The sequence below is a fragment of the Mandrillus leucophaeus genome, unplaced genomic scaffold (assembly GCF_000951045.1).
Source record: "Mandrillus leucophaeus isolate KB7577 unplaced genomic scaffold, Mleu.le_1.0 Scaffold1049, whole genome shotgun sequence".
Classification (NCBI taxonomy): domain Eukaryota; kingdom Metazoa; phylum Chordata; class Mammalia; order Primates; family Cercopithecidae; genus Mandrillus; species Mandrillus leucophaeus.
The window spans coordinates 447,072-456,411 of record NW_012098643.1 but is presented as its reverse complement, the minus strand read 5'-3'; the positions used below and the strand labels follow the sequence as shown (position 1 = coordinate 456,411).

The window sequence follows — 9,340 nt, the reverse complement described above, 5'->3', positions numbered from 1 at the left end:
ACTTCCTCTCATTCCTTTCATGGGTCGTCAGAGACCGCAGAGACTCATGGGGCTTCCCTGGAAGAACTTCGTGCTTGATGGAGCACCCCAAATGGAAGCCTTCTCTTCCTCTTTTGCTTCATATTATAATAAAGCTCTGATTTCTGACTCGCTAAATATCTTGGTCATTCTCTTCCCTTCTGAGATTTCTAATGTCTTCCAAAGGTCAGAGCCTCAGAGAAATTCTCTTCATGAGGCAAGGACAGGACATGAGTAGCTGATACATGAAAGGCTGCTCCGAGGAACTGATTACCCCAACTGGAGGATAGATGGAGATCCTAGAGGGTCACATCTGGTTATGGCAGCTTTGCCTTTCTCTCCACTAAGCCAGACACATGTTCTAACTCCCTGTCTATTCCAGACATTGGGAAGGTTGGGAACCTCTGTTGACTTGTTCTTCTCTAGTGAGAAGAACACACCTCTATGAAGCAAAACTTCCCTGCTATTAGGATCAATAGTTGAATAAAATGCTTGAAACGAATGTTGAGACCTCTCCTCCTGCAAAGTACAGCCCATGGTCAGTGAACTTCCGTCCTGGGAGGGTGACTCTGCTTAAAATCCGCCTTTTGACTTGCTCCCTCAGACACCTGGCATCTCTTCCTCTCAGTGTTAAGGGAGAAGCGACACAGCAGGGGGAAATAAGGACTAGTGCTTCTTAGGTTCAGGCTGACAGGTGTCTACATGAAGATGATGGATTCAGTGCAGAGAGAATCTGACAGAGATGGAGTCTCTTATTAAGATGTTCATCTCCCTCCTCATCCTTACTGCTGCTAAGACAAACACCCAACTGTTTAACCAGTCTGAGATTCTGTACTCTATGCATTTTAAATCACCCTCTGCACTGAGTCAGTTTATTTGACTTGATGCTATTCATTATTTTTGCCAGTCTCATTATTAACTGAATTTTCAAGTCCCTGACCAGTAGTAATTTTGAGCTTCTAAAAATATGTACATTGGCCATTTCTACAAAATTTATAATATGATTTTAAATTTTCTTTTCAATTTCCAAGAGCTCTTGATACATCAAAGATATTAACCTTGATCTGTCTTTATTAAAACAGTTAATCATCAGATTTAATTGAATCTGTTTATAATAGCTTTTGCTATGGAAACGTTTTTAGTTTTTATATACTCAAATATGACTTTCTTTGCTTTTATAGCTTCAGGGTTCCTTGAGCCGGTTAAGAAGTTTTCCCCTGTCCTTAGTGTTTACATGTGAGCAGCAAAACAAACGAAAAAACCAAACAGTACAAAATGGAATGCCAAGCAGGGGACCTAAAGTTGCCTGGGGCAGTTGAAGACTGGCCTACAGAGAGGTGGACACTGGGTCTGCTTTCAGGGACCTCTGCCTTAAGTAAGAGCAACCTACCGGCCATTCCCTTCCCCACTGGGCCTGCTATCTGGGCCTCCATGTGTTCCTTTCATGGTGAGCAACTTCCTTTCTCTATCTAACCCTCCATACACAGAATAATTTCCCATCTAACTGTTTTTTTTTTTTTTTTAATTATACTTTAAGTTCTGGGATACATGTGCAGAACATGCAGGTTTGTTACATAGGTATACATGTGCCATGGTGGTTTGCTGCACCCATCAACCTGTCAAGTACATTAGGTATTTCTGCTAATGCTATCCCTCCCCTAGCCCCCTACCCACTGACAGGCCCCGGTGTGTGATGTTCCCCTACATGTGTCCACGTGTTTTCATTTTTCAACTCCCACTTATGAGACACCTGGCGTCTGCAGTGTTTGGTTTTCTGTTCCTGTGTTAGTTTGCTGAGAATAATGGTTTCCAGATTCATCCACGTACCCCCAAAGGACACGAACTCATCCTTTTTTATGGCTGCATAGTATTACATGGTGTATATCTGCCTCATTTTCTTTATCCAGTCTAACATTTGTTTTTAGTTGCATCTTACCTTGTGTTTGGCATGTGTGCAGGTGTGTTAGAAATTATGTTCTGATGCTATCAGAGGAACACAAAATCATAGCAATTTAAAAAGGAAAGCAGGCTATTTCCACTCATATATGATGAAGTCAGAGGTCAGTAGTCCATGGCTGGAATGGTGGTTCCCTGGAGTCTTCAGAGATGGATACCCCTCTGTCTTGTCAATTCATTGTTAGCAGTTGTTTCCTGGGAGGCAGTTGGTGATATCAGGGTGCATGATGGAGCTCTGATCTGCAAGGCTGTGCTTCAAGTAGGAAGAAGGAGAATGGGTGGGTAAAAGGCCCTGACCCCAGTAAAGTCTCATACCTGAGCTTTCCTAAAGTCCCAACAATTTCCTAAATCTCACTGGTTGCTTGTGCATACAAGGGGAATGGAAAAATGTAAATTTTGATATCTGGACATAGTTTGGTTCTGGCCAAAATTTAAAGATACAAGTTAAGAATGAAGGGGACATGTATATTGGGAACCATCCAATTAAGTAGTTTTCTATACAGTTTGACCTGCTGAGTAAAGACAGCTGGATTGCTGGTTATCCAGAAATAGTGACACAGACTCTGTGGTTACACTTCACTTACCTCTTAACACAAGCATTCAGGAGTGTCCCACCCACAGTTCACCTCCATGAGCTCTACTGTATGCACTGAGGCAAGCCTGTGTGGAAGGTTGATTAGGCAGGGGAATTCACTGCTTGCAGCTGAGTTCTGGAGTGTTGTGGGGAGCTCCCTGGAGACACAAGACCTGGCTTATGGATGCCTTGCGTAGGCTCAGAGTTACTTCTGCCTGTCTCCCCACCTCTAACCAATCAATCATCCAGCTGTGGGCCAAGGACCAGGGGTCTGGATCATCTCTCAGGGGCAGAAAGAGGGTGAGACTCTGAGAAGAAGTGTGCAAGAAGAAAACGTATTTGGTGTTATGGCTGCATCTCTTTCAAAGATATCCAGAATTGGAGGGTGACAGATGATTAACTCTGAGTTGGGTTATCTGAAATATGACCCAAGTGAAGAGAGTCAACGGTAACCAGAACACATTGTGAAAAGGAGAAGGTGGATGGATTGTCACCTGGGCCAGAATACCCAGAGAGCACTTTCACCTTCACATCAAGTGAAAATTCTACCTGGTCACCCTCTTGTGTCCCCAGAGGGTCAGCCCAAGAAGAGGGAAGAGTAGAAAAGGAATTGTGGGCCAGGATGGATTCTTGAGTGGGTGGTTATTTCAACTCGGACCCTCTGAGATTCACAGCAGTGCCCTAGAGCTGCGGCGCTGCTCTCTCACAGACTCCCAGGCTCTGTCGCTGCTGCTGCAGCAGCTCTGCAGTTAAAGTCAGCTGGCTCTGTGGTGCCTGTGCCAACTCTAGGAGCAGCTGCTCCCGGAGCAGGACCAACAGTATCTCCAGTGCTAAGAAAAACTTGAGACTGCGGAATGAGCATATTGGCAGGCTCTTGGGAGGGAGCCTGTTACTAGCTCAGTTTTCAGGATATCTCAACAGGAGTTACGCTCAGAGTGAATTCAGCAGTAGACCACATGTGTAAACCTAGAATAAGGATACTTTTCTTTTTCTAAACAATTCTCCCTCTGCTTCTAATTAATTGGCAAAACTATTAATATTCAGAAAGACATTCTCCGTGTTACCATTTCATGGTTGCTCTTTGGGCTTGCTAGGTCAGATTTCAATCCTAGTCAACTCCCATGCTGGTTGCATTGCTGCAGCTGCACACCTAATTCAGAACTCTGTACAGTAATTGTAGAATTAGGTAATTCTAAACTTTTGTACTTGTTATAAGATATGTACTCTCATAAATGTTTTATGTGTAACTCAACCAAAGGATCAATTAATTCACACAATATTGCTATTAGGTCATTACAGTTATTTTCCACACTTCATAGATGAGAAAACAGAGGCACAGACAACTTTGAGAACATTTCTAAGGTTATAAGACAAGCACCTGGTACTCAGAATCTAGCTCTAGGTTATATAGCTACTTAGTCTGTGGTCTGAACCAGTTCTCTGGAGTTAAACTGGAAAGGCCTGCATTATTTACCACGCATGAAATTCAAACAGCTTATGGTGAGATCTTCTCAACAAGCTAGACTTAAAGCAGCTATCCCCTAATTTTCTTGCCTGATATACTAATGTTTCTGGGCTAGTTCCCATACTGCACAAAAGAAATCTCGATTTCTCATACCCTTCTCTTCACCCATGTCCCTCTGTCCTTTCTGAAGAATATAGTCACAATGGGCAGAGATTATATTCCTTTCATATCACGCTGTATCACCAGAGTTTGCCACGTAGTCAACAATACTTGCTGAGTGCATGTGAGAGTGATTTTTGAATTCTGAATCTTGAACTTACTAATGGAAGACAGTCCAAGAAAATCCTCCATATTTTTTTCTCTTTAGTGATGTTCTGTTCTTTTAATTCACCTGTTCATATCCTTCTCCCATTTACTCTTATAAAGCTGCTTAATGTTTACCTAATTTTGCTCAGTACTGAATCTTTGGAAATAGTTCCTTGCTCCAGGGAATCCCAAGGCATGGATAGGCAGTGATTGCAATTATAATTTTTAATTAATGTAACCTACTCATATAACACTACAATTTTTCTAATTCTAGTGATTAAAATGATATAAATACTGGATACAAACGAGCATAGGCAGTGTGGGCACTGCTGTGTGTGTGTGTAGTGATCATACGTAATTAACATAGTTTTATCCCATGATAGCCTATAAATAGTGCTGTCTGGGTCATGAAAAACGATAAGTGCTGTCTTTGTTCTGACTGGGAAGTAAGTGCATAGATATTGCATAAAAGAGAGGTTATGTGGACAATGAGTTTGCCAGGGACTTGTTTGCCAGGGACAGGGAGAGAGATTTAGAAAGCATAGTTATAAATAATCTGGAAGATTCATCCCACCAAACAAAATAATTGGCTATCTGGGCCAGACAGATGGCCTGACATTGTGTGTATGTGTGTGTGTGTATGTGTGTGTGTGTGTGTGTGTGTGTGTGTATGGTACTGTATCTAAGCTGTGTGTAAATTTGTTCTCAGAAACCTGTTGACATTATACTAAAGTTCTCAAAATTTTTTTTGGTTAAATTTTCTGAACTTTATTCCCAGCTATGTGAAGTTGGGCTATTTGCTTAGATCTAGGAGCCTTTGTTTTCTCATTAGTATAGTGGGGATATTAATACTACCTACATCACAGGATCGGTATGAGGATTAAATGAGATAATGTGTATAAAACAAATAAGAGCTAGAACAAAACAGGTGGTCAATAAGCTTCAGTTAATATATTACATTCTGTTATTTTTATCATTTGTACAGACGTGTGTGTATATATGTATATATACATATGGAGGCAGGGAAGGAGAACTGTATTAGTTAGGGATTTCCAGAGAAATAGAAGAGACAGAGGGAGAAATTTATTTTAGGAAATTGGCTAATGTGATGACTGTGGGGCTGGCAAGTCTGAAATCTTGCCAGACCCCACAGTCATCGCGTGATGATTGCGGTGATCATGCAGGCCTGCAGGCTGGAAATTCAGGTAACAGTTGATGTTGCAGCCTTGAGTCTAAATTCTGCAAGGCAGTAGTCTGGAAACAGGCAGAGTTTCTATATGGCAGTGTTGATGATAATTTCTTCTTTGGAAACCTCAGTCTCTGCTATTAAAGGCTTCTGCTGATTGGATGAGGCTCACATTAGGAAAGATAATCAGCCTACTCAGTCTACCAATTAAATATGTACAAAGCAACATCTGGACTGGTGTTTCATCAACAACTGGATACCATAGAATAGCCTAGGCAAAATTAACCATCACAGAGACTGAGAGGATACATGGAAGTCATTAGAGACACGATCCAAGAGACTGCAGAGGGTCAACAGTGACCAGGACACACTAGGAACATGAAATTACGGTTTTATTTTCACTTAGGATAAAGGCAAATTTCTGGACAGACCTTTGGAGAATATTGGGAAAACAGAATCTTCCACCTGGCAACCCCAGGAGTCTCAGCAAGGCTGTGGTGTTAGGAGGACTGAAGAGAGGGAGTGCAGCATGTGACTGGGGAGGCCCTTGGCCTTTGCACTTTGGTTTCACAGAGGTATAGTCAACACAGCACAGACAAGGCTGCTGACACTGCACAGTAGCTGGAGCTCTGGGAGCTGATGAAGCTGGAGCTGCTTCCCATGCAGGATCAGCCACACAAGAAGAACTGGAGTTGAACATGGGCTGTGCACTGGAGCGGCACTGTGGAGGGTCCTTTAAAGACATTGGCATTACCGGTGGTGTTTTGGTAAGGTTTCTGAGTTTGAAAATGAATTGAATAATAAGTCAGATAAATTAGAGCCAACATGGGCACAATTTTGCCCTTTTAAACCTATTCATGGTGTGCTGGCAGACTGTTTATAAAATACATTAGTATCTAATAGTACCTATGAAGAAACATATAACCCCAAGTTAAAAGTGTTAAAAGTGACATTTCTGAAAACAGAACTAATGCTAAATCAATGTCAATTTCTGTCTCTCATCATTCCATTTCATATCTACATACCCATTTCCTACCTACTGTATTTCATGAGCATAAAGAGGCTATCAGCTGTAAGGGGCACCCTTATTTCATGCACCACAAAAAATTTAAAAAATGTTGCAAATTCAACTATTACATACCACCAGTCATATGTTATATGCTGATTTAAGGGCTGTTAACAAAGGTAAGAAGAGTGTATCATGGAATTGATGAATTAAGATAAGTATAAAATCCATCCTTTTTAGGTCATATAAACATGTATGTACAAACCAGACAGGCCAATTCTTGCTTTGCCCAGAATACCCCTCTGCTGTGCTCCTCTTTATCGCTGGGCCCTCTTCTCCTTTCATATTCCACACTCCCAGTGTTACTCTTTAGACTCCCATATGGTTCTACTGAGAGCCAGTTTGATGGCTCCCAGGGGTAAACTCACCCTGGTAACCAAGGAAAATGGCAGGTCCCAGATGAGGCAAAACAGATGTGGGACAGTGTTAGGACATCTCTTATCAGCTATGCTAATACCAAGATCTGAAGTGAGTCCCCCACTCTAGCAGGACCACGACACGTGAATTCTCTAGCAACTCTCTGCCTGGAATCCATGCCCCTCTGATGTCATATCAACCAATATGACTTCAGCAAGAAGTTATTCTGGACCTGGGTTTTGAAGTCCCAATTTTCTGCAGAACCGTCTCTTGTTAGGAAATTGGGGGTTAAACTTATCCAAAACTTAAAATTAAGCAAAAAACTGATTTCTGATTAGTCTTTTAAAGTTTTACTTCTTCCTAGTAACTAACAACCTTGCCTAAGGTTTATATGACTCTCTAGGTTTTTTTTAAAAATGGTGGTATGATTTTATTTAATATATTTGGTATTGATTAAGGCCCAGACACTATAAAGCTAGATTTAACTTATAGAAGATTTATAAGTTGAAAATCATTTTGTGTGCTCTAGAAAATGTAAACTAATTGTTTCATTGCCTTTGAAAACTTTAACCAGTTTTGTATCTAAATTTGCAATCTTGTTCCAGAATTTTTTTCACTGAATGTATATACTTTGGTCTTTCCTATTCTTTGAACCAGCGTTACCATCATGCGGATTCTCTTATTAACGAGTGAAACAAATCTTTACTATATGCCTGCTATATATTTATATGAGTCATGCTTTTAACTTTTTGGAAATTACAATTCAATAAACCTTTATCTCCACACATACCCTTTCAGGAGTGGAAACTGGGCCAAAATCAGACACTGCCAGACAGTATTGACATGAAGATGAAAAGGGCTACAAAGATATAGTAAAGGGAAAATTTGGGTTAGTGAATCTATTAAATAAGGTGAGATACTTCAAGGGACATGGTAAGACTTTTTATTGTACTGTGGCTAAAATAAAGTTCCAGCATTTGGTGGGGGATAATTTTCCGGAATATGTGGAGTTTAAGCTCCCAGAGAGACAATTCAAGGAGCTAGTTGGAAATACCAGCTTTCAGGAGACTGACTTTTCAGATGAGGTGAACTTCAGATGAAATGTCTGGAATCAATCCCGGGTCATTCTTCTCATGTCACCTACGTACTCATTCATGTGGTCCCGCAATCATGCCTTGATCCTGCCAACATTCACGAGACAATTAAGTGTTTGGCTGGTCCCTGAGGGAATATGCACAATGTGACATGGGGTCTCCTGGCTCAGAGGGATCACCTATGATGGTGTGAGGACTGTGGAAACAGAAGCAAGAATACATGCAGGCAGGTGTCTCTTCACTGACTTCTGAACCAATTCTCAACATTTTCTCAGATACAAAGGGACAAAGGCGACGTATTAAAGAGCTGCTTATCTCCCAATTCTGGTTTCCCAGGGGATCAGATCCCATTAGTTCTTCCATCGCTTACTCAACCATTCAATCCAGATGCTCATGTATGTGCATGTTCATTTCACCTACATTTTTATATAAATACAGCATACACACATACAGTGCGCGCACGCGCGCACACACACACACACACACACACACACACACAAGCTTGCCTCCCCCACATCCTTACTTACAACATTGTTACAAGTATCTTTGTCAAAGAGTATGAGGAAGCTGAGGGTGATATCACCATGAAGACAGTGGAATGAACTAACATGTTCTAATCACATTGGGAAATAGTGACTCAGGAGGTTCAGTCCCCAGACATCATCTCCTTTGGTGCCCATTTGTCTACAGTCATCTTCAAAAAGGCCACTAAATTCTGCAGTCCTTGAGGTCATGGGCTACTTATTATTCACCTCTATATCCCTGTGTCTGGACATACATGCTCCAAGAATGTTGTAGGCTTTCAAGGAATGCCTTTTGAATACACTGCTCTGGTCACACTGTTGACTTACTTTATCATTCAGGTAAAAGCTGTCTGAGAGCAGGAATCAGATCTGATAATAGGACTGGATAACTAGAATAGAATCCCTCCGTTAGAAACTGACAATGGGAAACTGGGCTTTCTCTGCATCCTCCCCTCCCCCACTAAGTAGGCATTAAGCAATGTGAAGGCACAGTCTGTTTTTCTGTTTTAATCAGAGGTGTGAATATCGATCTTTTTCAATTTTAATTTTAACATCTTTATTGAGACATAATTCACATATTACATAGTTCATTTGTTTAAAGTGTAAATTCAGTGGTTTTCAGTATATTCATAGAGTTGGACAATCACCACCACCATTTTAGAACATTTTCATTACGCCACAAAGAAAACCTGTATCCATTGGCAGTAATTTCCCAATTTCTCCCAACCCGCTAAAGCTCCTGGAAGATGCTGATATTTCTTAGAGGACAGGCATAAATATAAAAGGAGATACAG

The 9,340-nt window shown here is 41.1% G+C and overlaps 1 protein-coding gene across 1 annotated transcript in view; it reads left to right on the top strand.

Annotated features, from left to right (window-relative positions):
- The first annotated feature begins 7,759 nt into the window (after positions 1-7,759).
- LOC105540376 (late cornified envelope protein 2D) overlaps positions 7,760-9,340 on the top strand; it is a 4,584-nt gene continuing 3,003 nt past the window's right edge. Inside the window, exon 1 of the mRNA XM_011980972.1 lies at positions 7,760-7,861. The gene's annotated coding sequence lies outside the window, so the exon portion shown is untranslated. The remainder of the gene's footprint in view (positions 7,862-9,340) is intronic.